Source organism: Rhinoderma darwinii, unplaced genomic scaffold (genome assembly GCF_050947455.1).
Source record: "Rhinoderma darwinii isolate aRhiDar2 unplaced genomic scaffold, aRhiDar2.hap1 Scaffold_2109, whole genome shotgun sequence".
Taxonomy (NCBI): Eukaryota; Metazoa; Chordata; class Amphibia; order Anura; family Rhinodermatidae; genus Rhinoderma; species Rhinoderma darwinii.
In genome coordinates this window covers 41,329-61,727 of record NW_027462448.1, presented here as the reverse complement: position 1 = coordinate 61,727, position 20,399 = coordinate 41,329, and the positions used below count along the sequence as shown (strand labels likewise).

General features: G+C 47.9%; 13 non-coding genes across 13 annotated transcripts; all 13 read left to right on the top strand.

The window, feature by feature from the left end:
* The first annotated feature begins 2,424 nt into the window (after window positions 1–2,424).
* Window positions 2,425–2,615, top strand: LOC142701533 (U2 spliceosomal RNA). Its single transcript, XR_012866885.1, has one exon. It is a non-coding gene; the product is annotated as a U2 spliceosomal RNA (small nuclear RNA).
* A 1,273-nt stretch (window positions 2,616–3,888) lies between these two features.
* On the top strand, window positions 3,889–4,079 carry LOC142701532 (U2 spliceosomal RNA). The gene has a single exon (XR_012866884.1). It is a non-coding gene; the product is annotated as a U2 spliceosomal RNA (small nuclear RNA).
* A 1,284-nt stretch (window positions 4,080–5,363) lies between these two features.
* On the top strand, window positions 5,364–5,554 carry LOC142701531 (U2 spliceosomal RNA). Its single transcript, XR_012866883.1, has one exon. It is a non-coding gene; the product is annotated as a U2 spliceosomal RNA (small nuclear RNA).
* A 1,276-nt stretch (window positions 5,555–6,830) lies between these two features.
* LOC142701530 (U2 spliceosomal RNA) lies at window positions 6,831–7,021 on the top strand. The gene has a single exon (XR_012866882.1). It is a non-coding gene; the product is annotated as a U2 spliceosomal RNA (small nuclear RNA).
* A 1,304-nt stretch (window positions 7,022–8,325) lies between these two features.
* LOC142701529 (U2 spliceosomal RNA) lies at window positions 8,326–8,516 on the top strand. The gene has a single exon (XR_012866881.1). It is a non-coding gene; the product is annotated as a U2 spliceosomal RNA (small nuclear RNA).
* Window positions 8,517–9,820: 1,304 nt separating this feature from the next.
* Window positions 9,821–10,011, top strand: LOC142701538 (U2 spliceosomal RNA). The gene has a single exon (XR_012866890.1). It is a non-coding gene; the product is annotated as a U2 spliceosomal RNA (small nuclear RNA).
* Window positions 10,012–11,291: 1,280 nt separating this feature from the next.
* On the top strand, window positions 11,292–11,482 carry LOC142701527 (U2 spliceosomal RNA). The gene has a single exon (XR_012866880.1). It is a non-coding gene; the product is annotated as a U2 spliceosomal RNA (small nuclear RNA).
* Window positions 11,483–12,754: 1,272 nt separating this feature from the next.
* On the top strand, window positions 12,755–12,945 carry LOC142701526 (U2 spliceosomal RNA). The gene has a single exon (XR_012866879.1). It is a non-coding gene; the product is annotated as a U2 spliceosomal RNA (small nuclear RNA).
* A 1,277-nt stretch (window positions 12,946–14,222) lies between these two features.
* On the top strand, window positions 14,223–14,413 carry LOC142701525 (U2 spliceosomal RNA). The gene has a single exon (XR_012866878.1). It is a non-coding gene; the product is annotated as a U2 spliceosomal RNA (small nuclear RNA).
* A 1,300-nt stretch (window positions 14,414–15,713) lies between these two features.
* On the top strand, window positions 15,714–15,904 carry LOC142701524 (U2 spliceosomal RNA). The gene has a single exon (XR_012866877.1). It is a non-coding gene; the product is annotated as a U2 spliceosomal RNA (small nuclear RNA).
* A 1,312-nt stretch (window positions 15,905–17,216) lies between these two features.
* LOC142701540 (U2 spliceosomal RNA) lies at window positions 17,217–17,407 on the top strand. Its single transcript, XR_012866891.1, has one exon. It is a non-coding gene; the product is annotated as a U2 spliceosomal RNA (small nuclear RNA).
* Window positions 17,408–18,703: 1,296 nt separating this feature from the next.
* On the top strand, window positions 18,704–18,894 carry LOC142701523 (U2 spliceosomal RNA). Its single transcript, XR_012866876.1, has one exon. It is a non-coding gene; the product is annotated as a U2 spliceosomal RNA (small nuclear RNA).
* Window positions 18,895–20,190: 1,296 nt separating this feature from the next.
* LOC142701537 (U2 spliceosomal RNA) lies at window positions 20,191–20,381 on the top strand. The gene has a single exon (XR_012866889.1). It is a non-coding gene; the product is annotated as a U2 spliceosomal RNA (small nuclear RNA).
* Window positions 20,382–20,399: the final 18 nt, after the last annotated feature.

The window sequence follows — 20,399 nt, the reverse complement described above, 5'->3', positions numbered from 1 at the left end:
AACGGGGGCATTTGCGTGAGGCATAGGGATTTGGAGTCAGGATTGGGGAATTTCTGGAGGAGTGACGGGGTTCATCTGACCGAGGTTGGCATTGATATTTGGAGCTTGGCTATAGCAGAAGGCATAGAAAGGGCGGTGGTGGTGTGGAGGAACTCACAGGCTTAAGGTGGTCAAGGCCTGTTTCGCGGTGGCGGGGGGAGTCCTTGAGGCCAGTCAGTACAAAATGGTGGGGGGGTCGCATCGGGGGTATGCGTCCCCCAAAAAAGGTACATGGTTGAAGACTTCATCGGGTGTTATCCCTTTGAAGTGGTCTTCTGGTAGAAGGTATGTCACTTGAAGGCTTCATCGGGTGTTATCCCTTTGAAGTGGACTTCTAGTGGTCGGTATATCACTTGAGGGCTTCAACGGGTGTTATCCCCTTGAAGTGGACTTCTAGTGGTTGGAGCCATCTGCAGAGGTGAACGGTGCTTCCGAGCTGGTTTACGGCTGGAGGTAATTAGTGGTTTGCAGATGGCTAATTCGGTGTGTTCTTGAAAGGAACATCTGAAGGGGCTTCAAGGACTTCCTCTGCTCGGGTTAATGTTAACGTTTAATTGTTATTTATGATTCTGACCCATGTTGGGTCATGTGAATTATTAGGAGGAATTCTCTGGTGGATTCCTAACTAGTTATCCGAATGTTTCGGATTTAAATTGTTTTTATAAAACTGTGAAATTAATAAACGGCTGCTGTGGCCATTTCACATCCAACCTCGGTGTCATGTGTCGTTACTAAATGGGGGTGGGGGATAGTATGGTTTAAGGTTAACACACGACTCTACCTAGGCAGGTCAAGAAGAGGCTGGACGCAGCTGCAGGCTTGAGGGAAGCCGACATGACCGTCCTGGTAGGGAAAGGGTTAATGTTAAGAGGTGAGGGAAAGGTGAAGGAGCTGAAGGAGGGACGGGGAGGAGCTAGGGGGGACGGGGGGGCCGTTACTGCGCTTCCCGCTGTTTCTCGGCATTGAGCCGGAAGCAGCGGGAGGAGTAATACACAAGAAGCAAAGCTCCCACCCTCCCACCCTTGTTTTGTTACTCCTTAGGTCTTCTGTACGTCCGTATATGAGCGTTGTGTTTTATTTTGTGTGTTTATTTAACATGTTTTTCTTTTTTCCGGAGTAGGTTCTGTTGTCATGGCAGCTGGCGGGGGGAGTCCTTGAGGCCAGTCAGTACAAAATGGTGGGGGGGTCGCATCGGGGGTATGCGTCCCCCAAAAAAGGTACATGGTTGAAGACTTCATCGGGTGTTATCCCTTTGAAGTGGTCTTCTGGTAGAAGGTATGTCACTTGAAGGCTTCATCGGGTGTTATCCCTTTGAAGTGGACTTCTAGTGGTCGGTATATCACTTGAGGGCTTCAACGGGTGTTATCCCCTTGAAGTGGACTTCTAGTGGTTGGAGCCATCTGCAGAGGTGAACGGTGCTTCCGAGCTGGTTTACGGCTGGAGGTAATTAGTGGTTTGCAGATGGCTAATTCGGTGTGTTCTTGAAAGGAACATCTGAAGGGGCTTCAAGGACTTCCTCTGCTCGGGTTAATGTTAACGTTTAATTGTTATTTATGATTCTGACCCATGTTGGGTCATGTGAATTATTAGGAGGAATTCTCTGGTGGATTCCTAACTAGTTATCCGAATGTTTCGGATTTAAATTGTTTTTATAAAACTGTGAAATTAATAAACGGCTGCTGTGGCCATTTCACATCCAACCTCGGTGTCATGTGTCGTTACTAAATGGGGGTGGGGGATAGTATGGTTTAAGGTTAACACACGACTCTACCTAGGCAGGTCATGTGGCCTCCTGGAGGCAACTAGCTGTGCAAAAAAAAGACAGCCTGGCGGCCGGCTGTTGCAGTGTTGCCCTCTCAGGCAACACTGAGTGACTGACTGAGCCTCACCGTCTTATATAAAGTTCAGACGGAACTTTGCACGTGTCATAGTGGAGCCCTCAGGATTCCAGAGCCAGCTTTCTGACATCATAATGGGGCCTCAGAGATAAAAGCCTGGGCCCAGGCAGTGTTGGTCAGTGCTGCTCAGCAGGCAGCACTGGACTGGACTGGATTACAGCTGATACAAGGTGTGAAGGAACAAGGGGTGGCTGTGGGCATGCACTTGCTGCCGCTGCCAGTGTTTATCTGCATGGCAGCAGGGCATTTGGGCGTTGCCAGGAAGGCGTTTTTATGTAGATTCCTCCTCTTTCAGCACTGCATTGTGGTGCAAGCAAAAGAAGCAAATCCTGTCTGGCTTCCTCTCCGGCCTTTATTCACCTCCCGTGTAGCTGTGAGTGTGTGAGCCTGCAGGGCCCCATGGAATTGCCTAGAAGTAGGCTGAATCGCTGCAAGGGCTGAACAGCAGTATCGGGCAGGCTCGGGCAACGCGCGGCCCGTTCGGGTTATCGCTTCTCGGCCTTTTGGCTAAGATCAAGTGTAGTATCTGTTCTTATCAGTTTAATATCTGATACGTCCCCTATCTGGGGACCATATATTAAATGGATTTTTAGAACAGGGAGATGGAAATAGAGCTTGCTCTGTCCACTCCACGCATTGACCTGGTATTGCAGTATTTCCAGGACCGGTGCACCCTTTCCTTATGTGTTGACTAAAAGCAGATTCCAAAAGTGTTTTTTGTCTTTGCTATTGTTTCTGTCTTTCTGAAGGGATCTCCCCTTTTAATCCCATTATTTCAACACCTGTTGGACAATGCATGAGTGATAATGAGCTCATTGATTAAATGCAATTAATGAATAGATTGCCACCTCTTGTTGTGTGTCGTCTGTGTTTCTGTGTTTCCGGCATTTCACATTGGAACACCTCATTCACCTTCCTTGTCTTCTCTCCGCCCTCCCTTTTAGGTAAGTTAAAGAGCTGCACCTGAGCCAGCCACTGATTGATTGATTGATTGATTGATTGATTGATTGATGCAGCACAACAGTCAAATAGTGGAGTGGAGTAGGGGAACAGCAAACAGCCAATAAAGCAGCCCGCCCGCTCGCCTGCCCGCCACAATGGACCTACCTGTGTACACTAGATGGATGTGATGGAATGTACTGTCGTCCCTACATTTCAAGAAGAAGTAAGAATTGCAGTTGCAACAAAGCCTTGCTTGCCTACAAAGAGAGCAGCAATTTGGATTTGTTACTATGTTACCTAGAAGAATAACAAACTGTGCAAGGATGGAGGTTGTAGGAGCAAGGAGAAGTTGTCTGTAAAGTTGGTGGATGCCTATTTTCCATTTTGCAGTCCCTTGTCTCCCTCTTGTGGCCTCCTGGAGGCAACTAGCTGTGCAAAAAAAAAGACAGCCTGGCGGCCGGCTGTTGCAGTGTTGCCCTCTCAGGCAACACTGAGTGACTGACTGAGCCTCACCGTCTTATATAAAGTTCAGACGGAACTTTGCACGTGTCATAGTGGAGCCCTCAGGATTCCAGAGCCAGCTTTCTGACATCATAATGGGGCCTCAGAGATAAAAGCCTGGGCCCAGGCAGTGTTGGTCAGTGCTGCTCAGCAGGCAGCACTGGACTGGACTGGATTACAGCTGATACAAGGTGTGAAGGAACAAGGGGTGGCTGTGGGCATGCACTTGCTGCCGCTGCCAGTGTTTATCTGCATGGCAGCAGGGCATTTGGGCGTTGCCAGGAAGGCGTTTTTATGTAGATTCCTCCTCTTTCAGCACTGCATTGTGGTGCAAGCAAAAGAAGCAAATCCTGTCTGGCTTCCTCTCCGGCCTTTATTCACCTCCCGTGTAGCTGTGAGTGTGTGAGCCTGCAGGGCCCCATGGAATTGCCTAGAAGTAGGCTGAATCGCTGCAAGGGCTGAACAGCAGTATCGGGCAGGCTCGGGCAACGCGCGGCCCGTTCGGGTTATCGCTTCTCGGCCTTTTGGCTAAGATCAAGTGTAGTATCTGTTCTTATCAGTTTAATATCTGATACGTCCCCTATCTGGGGACCATATATTAAATGGATTTTTAGAACAGGGAGATGGAAATAGAGCTTGCTCTGTCCACTCCACGCATTGACCTGGTATTGCAGTATTTCCAGGACCGGTGCACCCTTTCCTTATGTGTTGACTAAAAGCAGATTCCAAAAGTGTTTTTTGTCTTTGCTATTGTTTCTGTCTTTCTGAAGGGATCTCCCCTTTTAATCCCATTATTTCAACACCTGTTGGACAATGCATGAGTGATAATGAGCTCATTGATTAAATGCAATTAATGAATAGATTGCCACCTCTTGTTGTGTGTCGTCTGTGTTTCTGTGTTTCCGGCATTTCACATTGGAACACCTCATTCACCTTCCTTGTCTTCTCTCCGCCCTCCCTTTTAGGTAAGTTAAAGAGCTGCACCTGAGCCAGCCACTGATTGATTGATTGATTGATTGATTGATTGATTGATTGATTGATTGATGCAGCACAACAGTCAAATAGTGGAGTGGAGTAGGGGAACAGCAAACAGCCAATAAAGCAGCCCGCCCGCTCGCCTGCCCGCCACAATGGACCTACCTGTGTACACTAGATGGATGTGATGGAATGTACTGTCGTCCCTACATTTCAAGAAGAAGTAAGAATTGCAGTTGCAACAAAGCCTTGCTTGCCTACAAAGAGAGCAGCAATTTGGATTTGTTACTATGTTACCTAGAAGAATAACAAACTGTGCAAGGATGGAGGTTGTAGGAGCAAGGAGAAGTTGTCTGTAAAGTTGGTGGATGCCTATTTTCCATTTTGCAGTCCCTTGTCTCCCTCTTGTGGCCTCCTGGAGGCAACTAGCTGTGCAAAAAAAAGACAGCCTGGCGGCCGGCTGTTGCAGTGTTGCCCTCTCAGGCAACACTGAGTGACTGACTGAGCCTCACCGTCTTATATAAAGTTCAGACGGAACTTTGCACGTGTCATAGTGGAGCCCTCAGGATTCCAGAGCCAGCTTTCTGACATCATAATGGGGCCTCAGAGATAAAAGCCTGGGCCCAGGCAGTGTTGGTCAGTGCTGCTCAGCAGGCAGCACTGGACTGGACTGGATTACAGCTGATACAAGGTGTGAAGGAACAAGGGGTGGCTGTGGGCATGCACTTGCTGCCGCTGCCAGTGTTTATCTGCATGGCAGCAGGGCATTTGGGCGTTGCCAGGAAGGCGTTTTTATGTAGATTCCTCCTCTTTCAGCACTGCATTGTGGTGCAAGCAAAAGAAGCAAATCCTGTCTGGCTTCCTCTCCGGCCTTTATTCACCTCCCGTGTAGCTGTGAGTGTGTGAGCCTGCAGGGCCCCATGGAATTGCCTAGAAGTAGGCTGAATCGCTGCAAGGGCTGAACAGCAGTATCGGGCAGGCTCGGGCAACGCGCGGCCCGTTCGGGTTATCGCTTCTCGGCCTTTTGGCTAAGATCAAGTGTAGTATCTGTTCTTATCAGTTTAATATCTGATACGTCCCCTATCTGGGGACCATATATTAAATGGATTTTTAGAACAGGGAGATGGAAATAGAGCTTGCTCTGTCCACTCCACGCATTGACCTGGTATTGCAGTATTTCCAGGACCGGTGCACCCTTTCCTTATGTGTTGACTAAAAGCAGATTCCAAAAGTGTTTTTTGTCTTTGCTATTGTTTCTGTCTTTCTGAAGGGATCTCCCCTTTTAATCCCATTATTTCAACACCTGTTGGACAATGCATGAGTGATAATGAGCTCATTGATTAAATGCAATTAATGAATAGATTGCCACCTCTTGTTGTGTGTCGTCTGTGTTTCTGTGTTTCCGGCATTTCACATTGGAACACCTCATTCACCTTCCTTGTCTTCTCTCCGCCCTCCCTTTTAGGTAAGTTAAAGAGCTGCACCTGAGCCAGCCACTGATTGATTGATTGATTGATTGATTGATTGATTGATTGATGCAGCACAACAGTCAAATAGTGGAGTGGAGTAGGGGAACAGCAAACAGCCAATAAAGCAGCCCGCCCGCTCGCCTGCCCGCCACAATGGACCTACCTGTGTACACTAGATGGATGTGATGGAATGTACTGTCGTCCCTACATTTCAAGAAGAAGTAAGAATTGCAGTTGCAACAAAGCCTTGCTTGCCTACAAAGAGAGCAGCAATTTGGATTTGTTACTATGTTACCTAGAAGAATAACAAACTGTGCAAGGATGGAGGTTGTAGGAGCAAGGAGAAGTTGTCTGTAAAGTTGGTGGATGCCTATTTTCCATTTTGCAGTCCCTTGTCTCCCTCTTGTGGCCTCCTGGAGGCAACTAGCTGTGCAAAAAAAAGACAGCCTGGCGGCCGGCTGTTGCAGTGTTGCCCTCTCAGGCAACACTGAGTGACTGACTGAGCCTCACCGTCTTATATAAAGTTCAGACGGAACTTTGCACGTGTCATAGTGGAGCCCTCAGGATTCCAGAGCCAGCTTTCTGACATCATAATGGGGCCTCAGAGATAAAAGCCTGGGCCCAGGCAGTGTTGGTCAGTGCTGCTCAGCAGGCAGCACTGGACTGGACTGGATTACAGCTGATACAAGGTGTGAAGGAACAAGGGGTGGCTGTGGGCATGCACTTGCTGCCGCTGCCAGTGTTTATCTGCATGGCAGCAGGGCATTTGGGCGTTGCCAGGAAGGCGTTTTTATGTAGATTCCTCCTCTTTCAGCACTGCATTGTGGTGCAAGCAAAAGAAGCAAATCCTGTCTGGCTTCCTCTCCGGCCTTTATTCACCTCCCGTGTAGCTGTGAGTGTGTGAGCCTGCAGGGCCCCATGGAATTGCCTAGAAGTAGGCTGAATCACTGCAAGGGCTGAACAGCAGTATCGGGCAGGCTCGGGCAACGCGCGGCCCGTTCGGGTTATCGCTTCTCGGCCTTTTGGCTAAGATCAAGTGTAGTATCTGTTCTTATCAGTTTAATATCTGATACGTCCCCTATCTGGGGACCATATATTAAATGGATTTTTAGAACAGGGAGATGGAAATAGAGCTTGCTCTGTCCACTCCACGCATTGACCTGGTATTGCAGTATTTCCAGGACCGGTGCACCCTTTCCTTATGTGTTGACTAAAAGCAGATTCCAAAAGTGTTTTTTGTCTTTGCTATTGTTTCTGTCTTTCTGAAGGGATCTCCCCTTTTAATCCCATTATTTCAACACCTGTTGGACAATGCATGAGTGATAATGAGCTCATTGATTAAATGCAATTAATGAATAGATTGCCACCTCTTGTTGTGTGTCGTCTGTGTTTCTGTGTTTACGGCATTTCACATTGGAACACCTCATTCACCTTCCTTGTCTTCTCTCCGCCCTCCCTTTTAGGTAAGTTAAAGAGCTGCACCTGAGCCAGCCACTGATTGATTGATTGATTGATTGATTGATTGATTGATTGATTGATTGATTGATTGATTGATTGATTGATGCAGCACAACAGTCAAATAGTGGAGTGGAGTAGGGGAACAGCAAACAGCCAATAAAGCAGCCCGCCCGCTCGCCTGCCCGCCACAATGGACCTACCTGTGTACACTAGATGGATGTGATGGAATGTACTGTCGTCCCTACATTTCAAGAAGAAGTAAGAATTGCAGTTGCAACAAAGCCTTGCTTGCCTACAAAGAGAGCAGCAATTTGGATTTGTTACTATGTTACCTAGAAGAATAACAAACTGTGCAAGGATGGAGGTTGTAGGAGCAAGGAGAAGTTGTCTGTAAAGTTGGTGGATGCCTATTTTCCATTTTGCAGTCCCTTGTCTCCCTCTTGTGGCCTCCTGGAGGCAACTAGCTGTGCAAAAAAAAGACAGCCTGGCGGCCGGCTGTTGCAGTGTTGCCCTCTCAGGCAACACTGAGTGACTGACTGAGCCTCACCGTCTTATATAAAGTTCAGACGGAACTTTGCACGTGTCATAGTGGAGCCCTCAGGATTCCAGAGCCAGCTTTCTGACATCATAATGGGGCCTCAGAGATAAAAGCCTGGGCCCAGGCAGTGTTGGTCAGTGCTGCTCAGCAGGCAGCACTGGACTGGACTGGATTACAGCTGATACAAGGTGTGAAGGAACAAGGGGTGGCTGTGGGCATGCACTTGCTGCCGCTGCCAGTGTTTATCTGCATGGCAGCAGGGCATTTGGGCGTTGCCAGGAAGGCGTTTTTATGTAGATTCCTCCTCTTTCAGCACTGCATTGTGGTGCAAGCAAAAGAAGCAAATCCTGTCTGGCTTCCTCTCCGGCCTTTATTCACCTCCCGTGTAGCTGTGAGTGTGTGAGCCTGCAGGGCCCCATGGAATTGCCTAGAAGTAGGCTGAATCGCTGCAAGGGCTGAACAGCAGTATCGGGCAGGCTCGGGCAACGCGCGGCCCGTTCGGGTTATCGCTTCTCGGCCTTTTGGCTAAGATCAAGTGTAGTATCTGTTCTTATCAGTTTAATATCTGATACGTCCCCTATCTGGGGACCATATATTAAATGGATTTTTAGAACAGGGAGATGGAAATAGAGCTTGCTCTGTCCACTCCACGCATTGACCTGGTATTGCAGTATTTCCAGGACCGGTGCACCCTTTCCTTATGTGTTGACTAAAAGCAGATTCCAAAAGTGTTTTTTGTCTTTACTATTGTTTCTGTCTTTCTGAAGGGATCTCCCCTTTTAATCCCATTATTTCAACACCTGTTGGACAATGCATGAGTGATAATGAGCTCATTGATTAAATGCAATTAATGAATAGATTGCCACCTCTTGTTGTGTGTCGTCTGTGTTTCTGTGTTTCCGGCATTTCACATTGGAACACCTCATTCACCTTCCTTGTCTTCTCTCCGCCCTCCCTTTTAGGTAAGTTAAAGAGCTGCACCTGAGCCAGCCACTGATTGATTGATTGATTGATTGATTGATTGATTGATTGATTGATTGATTGATTGATTGATTGATTGATGCAGCACAACAGTCAAATAGTGGAGTGGAGTAGGGGAACAGCAAACAGCCAATAAAGCAGCCCGCCCGCTCGCCTGCCCGCCACAATGGACCTACCTGTGTACACTAGATGGATGTGATGGAATGTACTGTCGTCCCTACATTTCAAGAAGAAGTAAGAATTGCAGTTGCAACAAAGCCTTGCTTGCCTACAAAGAGAGCAGCAATTTGGATTTGTTACTATGTTACCTAGAAGAATAACAAACTGTGCAAGGATGGAGGTTGTAGGAGCAAGGAGAAGTTGTCTGTAAAGTTGGTGGATGCCTATTTTCCATTTTGCAGTCCCTTGTCTCCCTCTTGTGGCCTCCTGGAGGCAACTAGCTGTGCAAAAAAAAGACAGCCTGGCGGCCGGCTGTTGCAGTGTTGCCCTCTCAGGCAACACTGAGTGACTGACTGAGCCTCACCGTCTTATATAAAGTTCAGACGGAACTTTGCACGTGTCATAGTGGAGCCCTCAGGATTCCAGAGCCAGCTTTCTGACATCATAATGGGGCCTCAGAGATAAAAGCCTGGGCCCAGGCAGTGTTGGTCAGTGCTGCTCAGCAGGCAGCACTGGACTGGACTGGATTACAGCTGATACAAGGTGAGAAGGAACAAGGGGTGGCTGTGGGCATGCACTTGCTGCCGCTGCCAGTGTTTATCTGCATGGCAGCAGGGCATTTGGGCGTTGCCAGGAAGGCGTTTTTATGTAGATTCCTCCTCTTTCAGCACTGCATTGTGGTGCAAGCAAAAGAAGCAAATCCTGTCTGGCTTCCTCTCCGGCCTTTATTCACCTCCCGTGTAGCTGTGAGTGTGTGAGCCTGCAGGGCCCCATGGAATTGCCTAGAAGTAGGCTGAATCGCTGCAAGGGCTGAACAGCAGTATCGGGCAGGCTCGGGCAACGCGCGGCCCGTTCGGGTTATCGCTTCTCGGCCTTTTGGCTAAGATCAAGTGTAGTATCTGTTCTTATCAGTTTAATATCTGATACGTCCCCTATCTGGGGACCATATATTAAATGGATTTTTAGAACAGGGAGATGGAAGTAGAGCTTGCTCTGTCCACTCCACGCATTGACCTGGTATTGCAGTATTTCCAGGACCGGTGCACCCTTTCCTTATGTGTTGACTAAAAGCAGATTCCAAAAGTGTTTTTTGTCTTTGCTATTGTTTCTGTCTTTCTGAAGGGATCTCCCCTTTTAATCCCATTATTTCAACACCTGTTGGACAATGCATGAGTGATAATGAGCTCATTGATTAAATGCAATTAATGAATAGATTGCCACCTCTTGTTGTGTGTCGTCTGTGTTTCTGTGTTTCCGGCATTTCACATTGGAACACCTCATTCACCTTCCTTGTCTTCTCTCCGCCCTCCCTTTTAGGTAAGTTAAAGAGCTGCACCTGAGCCAGCCACTGATTGATTGATTGATTGATTGATTGATTGATTGATTGATTGATGCAGCACAACAGTCAAATAGTGGAGTGGAGTAGGGGAACAGCAAACAGCCAATAAAGCAGCCCGCCCGCTCGCCTGCCCGCCACAATGGACCTACCTGTGTACACTAGATGGATGTGATGGAATGTACTGTCGTCCCTACATTTCAAGAAGAAGTAAGAATTGCAGTTGCAACAAAGCCTTGCTTGCCTACAAAGAGAGCAGCAATTTGGATTTGTTACTATGTTACCTAGAAGAATAACAAACTGTGCAAGGATAGAGGTTGTAGGAGCAAGGAGAAGTTGTCTGTAAAGTTGGTGGATGCCTATTTTCCATTTTGCAGTCCCTTGTCTCCCTCTTGTGGCCTCCTGGAGGCAACTAGCTGTGCAAAAAAAAGACAGCCTGGCGGCCGGCTGTTGCAGTGTTGCCCTCTCAGGCAACACTGAGTGACTGACTGAGCCTCACCGTCTTATATAAAGTTCAGACGGAACTTTGCACGTGTCATAGTGGAGCCCTCAGGATTCCAGAGCCAGCTTTCTGACATCATAATGGGGCCTCAGAGATAAAAGCCTGGGCCCAGGCAGTGTTGGTCAGTGCTGCTCAGCAGGCAGCACTGGACTGGACTGGATTACAGCTGATACAAGGTGTGAAGGAACAAGGGGTGGCTGTGGGCATGCACTTGCTGCCGCTGCCAGTGTTTATCTGCATGGCAGCAGGGCATTTGGGCGTTGCCAGGAAGGCGTTTTTATGTAGATTCCTCCTCTTTCAGCACTGCATTGTGGTGCAAGCAAAAGAAGCAAATCCTGTCTGGCTTCCTCTCCGGCCTTTATTCACCTCCCGTGTAGCTGTGAGTGTGTGAGCCTGCAGGGCCCCATGGAATTGCCTAGAAGTAGGCTGAATCGCTGCAAGGGCTGAACAGCAGTATCGGGCAGGCTCGGGCAACGCGCGGCCCGTTCGGGTTATCGCTTCTCGGCCTTTTGGCTAAGATCAAGTGTAGTATCTGTTCTTATCAGTTTAATATCTGATACGTCCCCTATCTGGGGACCATATATTAAATGGATTTTTAGAACAGGGAGATGGAAATAGAGCTTGCTCTGTCCACTCCACGCATTGACCTGGTATTGCAGTATTTCCAGGACCGGTGCACCCTTTCCTTATGTGTTGACTAAAAGCAGATTCCAAAAGTGTTTTTTGTCTTTACTATTGTTTCTGTCTTTCTGAAGGGATCTCCCCTTTTAATCCCATTATTTCAACACCTGTTGGACAATGCATGAGTGATAATGAGCTCATTGATTAAATGCAATTAATGAATAGATTGCCACCTCTTGTTGTGTGTCGTCTGTGTTTCTGTGTTTCCGGCATTTCACATTGGAACACCTCATTCACCTTCCTTGTCTTCTCTCCGCCCTCCCTTTTAGGTAAGTTAAAGAGCTGCACCTGAGCCAGCCACTGATTGATTGATTGATTGATTGATTGATTGATTGATGCAGCACAACAGTCAAATAGTGGAGTGGAGTAGGGGAACAGCAAACAGCCAATAAAGCAGCCCGCCCGCTCGCCTGCCCGCCACAATGGACCTACCTGTGTACACTAGATGGATGTGATGGAATGTACTGTCGTCCCTACATTTCAAGAAGAAGTAAGAATTGCAGTTGCAACAAAGCCTTGCTTGCCTACAAAGAGAGCAGCAATTTGGATTTGTTACTATGTTACCTAGAAGAATAACAAACTGTGCAAGGATGGAGGTTGTAGGAGCAAGGAGAAGTTGTCTGTAAAGTTGGTGGATGCCTATTTTCCATTTTGCAGTCCCTTGTCTCCCTCTTGTGGCCTCCTGGAGGCAACTAGCTGTGCAAAAAAAAGACAGCCTGGCGGCCGGCTGTTGCAGTGTTGCCCTCTCAGGCAACACTGAGTGACTGACTGAGCCTCACCGTCTTATATAAAGTTCAGACGGAACTTTGCACGTGTCATAGTGGAGCCCTCAGGATTCCAGAGCCAGCTTTCTGACATCATAATGGGGCCTCAGAGATAAAAGCCTGGGCCCAGGCAGTGTTGGTCAGTGCTTCTCAGCAGGCAGCACTGGACTGGACTGGATTACAGCTGATACAAGGTGTGAAGGAACAAGGGGTGGCTGTGGGCATGCACTTGCTGCCGCTGCCAGTGTTTATCTGCATGGCAGCAGGGCATTTGGGCGTTGCCAGGAAGGCGTTTTTATGTAGATTCCTCCTCTTTCAGCACTGCATTGTGGTGCAAGCAAAAGAAGCAAATCCTGTCTGGCTTCCTCTCCGGCCTTTATTCACCTCCCGTGTAGCTGTGAGTGTGTGAGCCTGCAGGGCCCCATGGAATTGCCTAGAAGTAGGCTGAATCGCTGCAAGGGCTGAACAGCAGTATCGGGCAGGCTCGGGCAACGCGCGGCCCGTTCGGGTTATCGCTTCTCGGCCTTTTGGCTAAGATCAAGTGTAGTATCTGTTCTTATCAGTTTAATATCTGATACGTCCCCTATCTGGGGACCATATATTAAATGGATTTTTAGAACAGGGAGATGGAAATAGAGCTTGCTCTGTCCACTCCACGCATTGACCTGGTATTGCAGTATTTCCAGGACCGGTGCACCCTTTCCTTATGTGTTGACTAAAAGCAGATTCCAAAAGTGTTTTTTGTCTTTGCTATTGTTTCTGTCTTTCTGAAGGGATCTCCCCTTTTAATCCCATTATTTCAACACCTGTTGGACAATGCATGAGTGATAATGAGCTCATTGATTAAATGCAATTAATGAATAGATTGCCACCTCTTGTTGTGTGTCGTCTGTGTTTCTGTGTTTCCGGCATTTCACATTGGAACACCTCATTCACCTTCCTTGTCTTCTCTCCGCCCTCCCTTTTAGGTAAGTTAAAGAGCTGCACCTGAGCCAGCCACTGATTGATTGATTGATTGATTGATTGATTGATTGATTGATGCAGCACAACAGTCAAATAGTGGAGTGGAGTAGGGGAACAGCAAACAGCCAATAAAGCAGCCCGCCCGCTCGCCTGCCCGCCACAATGGACCTACCTGTGTACACTAGATGGATGTGATGGAATGTACTGTCGTCCCTACATTTCAAGAAGAAGTAAGAATTGCAGTTGCAACAAAGCCTTGCTTGCCTACAAAGAGAGCAGCAATTTGGATTTGTTACTATGTTACCTAGAAGAATAACAAACTGTGCAAGGATGGAGGTTGTAGGAGCAAGGAGAAGTTGTCTGTAAAGTTGGTGGATGCCTATTTTCCATTTTGCAGTCCCTTGTCTCCCTCTTGTGGCCTCCTGGAGGCAACTAGCTGTGCAAAAAAAAAGACAGCCTGGCGGCCGGCTGTTGCAGTGTTGCCCTCTCAGGCAACACTGAGTGACTGACTGAGCCTCACCGTCTTATATAAAGTTCAGACGGAACTTTGCACGTGTCATAGTGGAGCCCTCAGGATTCCAGAGCCAGCTTTCTGACATCATAATGGGGCCTCAGAGATAAAAGCCTGGGCCCAGGCAGTGTTGGTCAGTGCTGCTCAGCAGGCAGCACTGGACTGGACTGGATTACAGCTGATACAAGGTGTGAAGGAACAAGGGGTGGCTGTGGGCATGCACTTGCTGCCGCTGCCAGTGTTTATCTGCATGGCAGCAGGGCATTTGGGCGTTGCCAGGAAGGCGTTTTTATGTAGATTCCTCCTCTTTCAGCACTGCATTGTGGTGCAAGCAAAAGAAGCAAATCCTGTCTGGCTTCCTCTCCGGCCTTTATTCACCTCCCGTGTAGCTGTGAGTGTGTGAGCCTGCAGGGCCCCATGGAATTGCCTAGAAGTAGGCTGAATCGCTGCAAGGGCTGAACAGCAGTATCGGGCAGGCTCGGGCAACGCGCGGCCCGTTCGGGTTATCGCTTCTCGGCCTTTTGGCTAAGATCAAGTGTAGTATCTGTTCTTATCAGTTTAATATCTGATACGTCCCCTATCTGGGGACCATATATTAAATGGATTTTTAGAACAGGGAGATGGAAATAGAGCTTGCTCTGTCCACTCCACGCATTGACCTGGTATTGCAGTATTTCCAGGACCGGTGCACCCTTTCCTTATGTGTTGACTAAAAGCAGATTCCAAAAGTGTTTTTTGTCTTTGCTATTGTTTCTGTCTTTCTGAAGGGATCTCCCCTTTTAATCCCATTATTTCAACACCTGTTGGACAATGCATGAGTGATAATGAGCTCATTGATTAAATGCAATTAATGAATAGATTGCCACCTCTTGTTGTGTGTCGTCTGTGTTTCTGTGTTTCCGGCATTTCACATTGGAACACCTCATTCACCTTCCTTGTCTTCTCTCCGCCCTCCCTTTTAGGTAAGTTAAAGAGCTGCACCTGAGCCAGCCACTGATTGATTGATTGATTGATTGATTGATTGATTGATTGATTGATTGATTGATTGATTGATTGATGCAGCACAACAGTCAAATAGTGGAGTGGAGTAGGGGAACAGCAAACAGCCAATAAAGCAGCCCGCCCGCTCGCCTGCCCGCCACAATGGACCTACCTGTGTACACTAGATGGATGTGATGGAATGTACTGTTGTCCCTACATTTCAAGAAGAAGTAAGAATTGCAGTTGCAACAAAGCCTTGCTTGCCTACAAAGAGAGCAGCAATTTGGATTTGTTACTATGTTACCTAGAAGAATAACAAACTGTGCAAGGATGGAGGTTGTAGGAGCAAGGAGAAGTTGTCTGTAAAGTTGGTGGATGCCTATTTTCCATTTTGCAGTCCCTTGTCTCCCTCTTGTGGCCTCCTGGAGGCAACTAGCTGTGCAAAAAAAAGACAGCCTGGCGGCCGGCTGTTGCAGTGTTGCCCTCTCAGGCAACACTGAGTGACTGACTGAGCCTCACCGTCTTATATAAAGTTCAGACGGAACTTTGCACGTGTCATAGTGGAGCCCTCAGGATTCCAGAGCCAGCTTTCTGACATCATAATGGGGCCTCAGAGATAAAAGCCTGGGCCCAGGCAGTGTTGGTCAGTGCTGCTCAGCAGGCAGCACTGGACTGGACTGGATTACAGCTGATACAAGGTGTGAAGGAACAAGGGGTGGCTGTGGGCATGCACTTGCTGCCGCTGCCAGTGTTTATCTGCATGGCAGCAGGGCATTTGGGCGTTGCCAGGAAGGCGTTTTTATGTAGATTCCTCCTCTTTCAGCACTGCATTGTGGTGCAAGCAAAAGAAGCAAATCCTGTCTGGCTTCCTCTCCGGCCTTTATTCACCTCCCGTGTAGCTGTGAGTGTGTGAGCCTGCAGGGCCCCATGGAATTGCCTAGAAGTAGGCTGAATCGCTGCAAGGGCTGAACAGCAGTATCGGGCAGGCTCGGGCAACGCGCGGCCCGTTCGGGTTATCGCTTCTCGGCCTTTTGGCTAAGATCAAGTGTAGTATCTGTTCTTATCAGTTTAATATCTGATACGTCCCCTATCTGGGGACCATATATTAAATGGATTTTTAGAACAGGGAGATGGAAATAGAGCTTGCTCTGTCCACTCCACGCATTGACCTGGTATTGCAGTATTTCCAGGACCGGTGCACCCTTTCCTTATGTGTTGACTAAAAGCAGATTCCAAAAGTGTTTTTTGTCTTTGCTATTGTTTCTGTCTTTCTGAAGGGATCTCCCCTTTTAATCCCATTATTTCAACACCTGTTGGACAATGCATGAGTGATAATGAGCTCATTGATTAAATGCAATTAATGAATAGATTGCCACCTCTTGTTGTGTGTCGTCTGTGTTTCTGTGTTTCCGGCATTTCACATTGGAACACCTCATTCACCTTCCTTGTCTTCTCTCCGCCCTCCCTTTTAGGTAAGTTAAAGAGCTGCACCTGAGCCAGCCACTGATTGATTGATTGATTGATTGATTGATTGATTGATTGATTGATTGATTGATTGATTGATTGATTGATTGATTGATGCAGCACAACAGTCAAATAGTGGAGTGGAGTAGGGGAACAGCAAACAGCCAATAAAGCAGCCCGCCCGCTCGCCTGCCCGCCACAATGGACCTACCTGTGTACACTAGATGGATGTGATGGAATGTACTGTTGTCCCTACATTTCAAGAAGAAGTAAGAATTGCAGTTGCAACAAAGCCTTGCTTGCCTACAAAGAGAGCAGCAATTTGGATTTGTTACTATGTTACCTAGAAGAATAACAAACTGTGCAAGGATGGAGGTTGTAGGAGCAAGGAGAAGTTGTCTGTAAAGTTGGTGGATGCCTATTTTCCATTTTGCAGTCCCTTGTCTCCCTCTTGTGGCCTCCTGGAGGCAACTAGCTGTGCAAAAAAAAGACAGCCTGGCGGCCGGCTGTTGCAGTGTTGCCCTCTCAGGCAACACTGAGTGACTGACTGAGCCTCACCGTCTTATATAAAGTTCAGACGGAACTTTGCACGTGTCATAGTGGAGCCCTCAGGATTCCAGAGCCAGCTTTCTGACATCATAATGGGGCCTCAGAGATAAAAGCCTGGGCCCAGGCAGTGTTGGTCAGTGCTGCTCAGCAGGCAGCACTGGACTGGACTGGATTACAGCTGATACAAGGTGTGAAGGAACAAGGGGTGGCTGTGGGCATGCACTTGCTGCCGCTGCCAGTGTTTATCTGCATGGCAGCAGGGCATTTGGGCGTTGCCAGGAAGGCGTTTTTATGTAGATTCCTCCTCTTTCAGCACTGCATTGTGGTGCAAGCAAAAGAAGCAAATCCTGTCTGGCTTCCTCTCCGGCCTTTATTCACCTCCCGTGTAGCTGTGAGTGTGTGAGCCTGCAGGGCCCCATGGAATTGCCTAGAAGTAGGCTGAATCACTGCAAGGGCTGAACAGCAGTATCGGGCAGGCTCGGGCAACGCGCGGCCCGTTCGGGTTATCACTTCTCGGCCTTTTGGCTAAGATCAAGTGTAGTATCTGTTCTTATCAGTTTAATATCTGATACGTCCCCTATCTGGGGACCATATATTAAATGGATTTTTAGAACAGGGAGATGGAAATAGAGCTTGCTCTGTCCACTCCACGCATTGACCTGGTATTGCAGTATTTCCAGGACCGGTGCACCCTTTCCTTATGTGTTGACTAAAAGCAGATTCCAAAAGTGTTTTTTGTCTTTGCTATTGTTTCTGTCTTTCTGAAGGGATCTCCCCTTTTAATCCCATTATTTCAACACCTGTTGGACAATGCATGAGTGATAATGAGCTCATTGATTAAATGCAATTAATGAATAGATTGCCACCTCTTGTTGTGTGTCGTCTGTGTTTCTGTGTTTACGGCATTTCACATTGGAACACCTCATTCACCTTCCTTGTCTTCTCTCCGCCCTCCCTTTTAGGTAAGTTAAAGAGCTGCACCTGAGCCAGCCACTGATTGATTGATTGATTGATTGATTGATTGATTGATTGATTGATTGATTGATTGATTGATGCAGCACAACAGTCAAATAGTGGAGTGGAGTAGGGGAACAGCAAACAGCCAATAAAGCAGCCCGCCCGCTCGCCTGCCCGCCACAATGGACCTACCTGTGTACACTAGATGGATGTGATGGAATGTACTGTCGTCCCTACATTTCAAGAAGAAGTAAGAATTGCAGTTGCAACAAAGCCTTGCTTGCCTACAAAGAGAGCAGCAATTTGGATTTGTTACTATGTTACCTAGAAGAATAACAAACTGTGCAAGGATGGAGGTTGTAGGAGCAAGGAGAAGTTGTCTGTAAAGTTGGTGGATGCCTATTTTCCATTTTGCAGTCCCTTGTCTCCCTCTTGTGGCCTCCTGGAGGCAACTAGCTGTGCAAAAAAAAGACAGCCTGGCGGCCGGCTGTTGCAGTGTTGCCCTCTCAGGCAACACTGAGTGACTGACTGAGCCTCACCGTCTTATATAAAGTTCAGACGGAACTTTGCACGTGTCATAGTGGAGCCCTCAGGATTCCAGAGCCAGCTTTCTGACATCATAATGGGGCCTCAGAGATAAAAGCCTGGGCCCAGGCAGTGTTGGTCAGTGCTGCTCAGCAGGCAGCACTGGACTGGACTGGATTACAGCTGATACAAGGTGTGAAGGAACAAGGGGTGGCTGTGGGCATGCACTTGCTGCCGCTGCCAGTGTTTATCTGCATGGCAGCAGGGCATTTGGGCGTTGCCAGGAAGGCGTTTTTATGTAGATTCCTCCTCTTTCAGCACTGCATTGTGGTGCAAGCAAAAGAAGCAAATCCTGTCTGGCTTCCTCTCCGGCCTTTATTCACCTCCCGTGTAGCTGTGAGTGTGTGAGCCTGCAGGGCCCCATGGAATTGCCTAGAAGTAGGCTGAATCGCTGCAAGGGCTGAACAGCAGTATCGGGCAGGCTCGGGCAACGCGCGGCCCGTTCGGGTTATCGCTTCTCGGCCTTTTGGCTAAGATCAAGTGTAGTATCTGTTCTTATCAGTTTAATATCTGATACGTCCCCTATCTGGGGACCATATATTAAATGGATTTTTAGAACAGGGAGATGGAAATAGAGCTTGCTCTGTCCACTCCACGCATTGACCTGGTATTGCAGTATTTCCAGGACCGGTGCACCCTTTCCTTATGTGTTGACTAAAAGCAGATTCCAAAAGTGTTTTTTGTCTTTACTATTGTTTCTGTCTTTCTGAAGGGATCTCCCCTTTTAATCCCATTATTTCAACACCTGTTGGACAATGCATGAGTGATAATGAGCTCATTGATTAAATGCAATTAATGAATAGATTGCCACCTCTTGTTGTGTGTCGTCTGTGTTTCTGTGTTTCCGGCATTTCACATTGGAACACCTCATTCACCTTCCTTGTCTTCTCTCCGCCCTCCCTTTTAGGTAAGTTAAAGAGCTGCACCTGAGCCAGCCACTGATTGATTGATTGATTGATTGATTGATTGATTGATTGATTGATTGATTGATTGATTGATGCAGCACAACAGTCAAATAGTGGAGTGGAGTAGGGGAACAGCAAACAGCCAATAAAGCAGCCCGCCCGCTCGCCTGCCCGCCACAATGGACCTACCTGTGTACACTAGATGGATGTGATGGAATGTACTGTCGTCCCTACATTTCAAGAAGAAGTAAGAATTGCAGTTGCAACAAAGCCTTGCTTGCCTACAAAGAGAGCAGCAATTTGGATTTGTTACTATGTTACCTAGAAGAATAACAAACTGTGCAAGGATGGAGGTTGTAGGAGCAAGGAGAAGTTGTCTGTAAAGTTGGTGGATGCCTATTTTCCATTTTGCAGTCCCTTGTCTCCCTCTTGTGGCCTCCTGGAGGCAACTAGCTGTGCAAAAAAAAGACAGCCTGGCGGCCGGCTGTTGCAGTGTTGCCCTCTCAGGCAACACTGAGTGACTGACTGAGCCTCACCGTCTTATATAAAGTTCAGACGGAACTTTGCACGTGTCATAGTGGAGCCCTCAGGATTCCAGAGCCAGCTTTCTGACATCATAATGGGGCCTCAGAGATAAAAGCCTGGGCCCAGGCAGTGTTGGTCAGTGCTGCTCAGCAGGCAGCACTGGACTGGACTGGATTACAGCTGATACAAGGTGAGAAGGAACAAGGGGTGGCTGTGGGCATGCACTTGCTGCCGCTGCCAGTGTTTATCTGCATGGCAGCAGGGCATTTGGGCGTTGCCAGGAAGGCGTTTTTATGTAGATTCCTCCTCTTTCAGCACTGCATTGTGGTGCAAGCAAAAGAAGCAAATCCTGTCTGGCTTCCTCTCCGGCCTTTATTCACCTCCCGTGTAGCTGTGAGTGTGTGAGCCTGCAGGGCCCCATGGAATTGCCTAGAAGTAGGCTGAATCGCTGCAAGGGCTGAACAGCAGTATCGGGCAGGCTCGGGCAACGCGCGGCCCGTTCGGGTTATCGCTTCTCGGCCTTTTGGCTAAGATCAAGTGTAGTATCTGTTCTTATCAGTTTAATATCTGATACGTCCCCTATCTGGGGACCATATATTAAATGGATTTTTAGAACAGGGAGATGGAAGTAGAGCTTGCTCTGTCCACTCCACGCATTGACCTGGTATTGCAGTATTTCCAGGACCGGTGCACCCTTTCCTTATGTGTTGACTAAA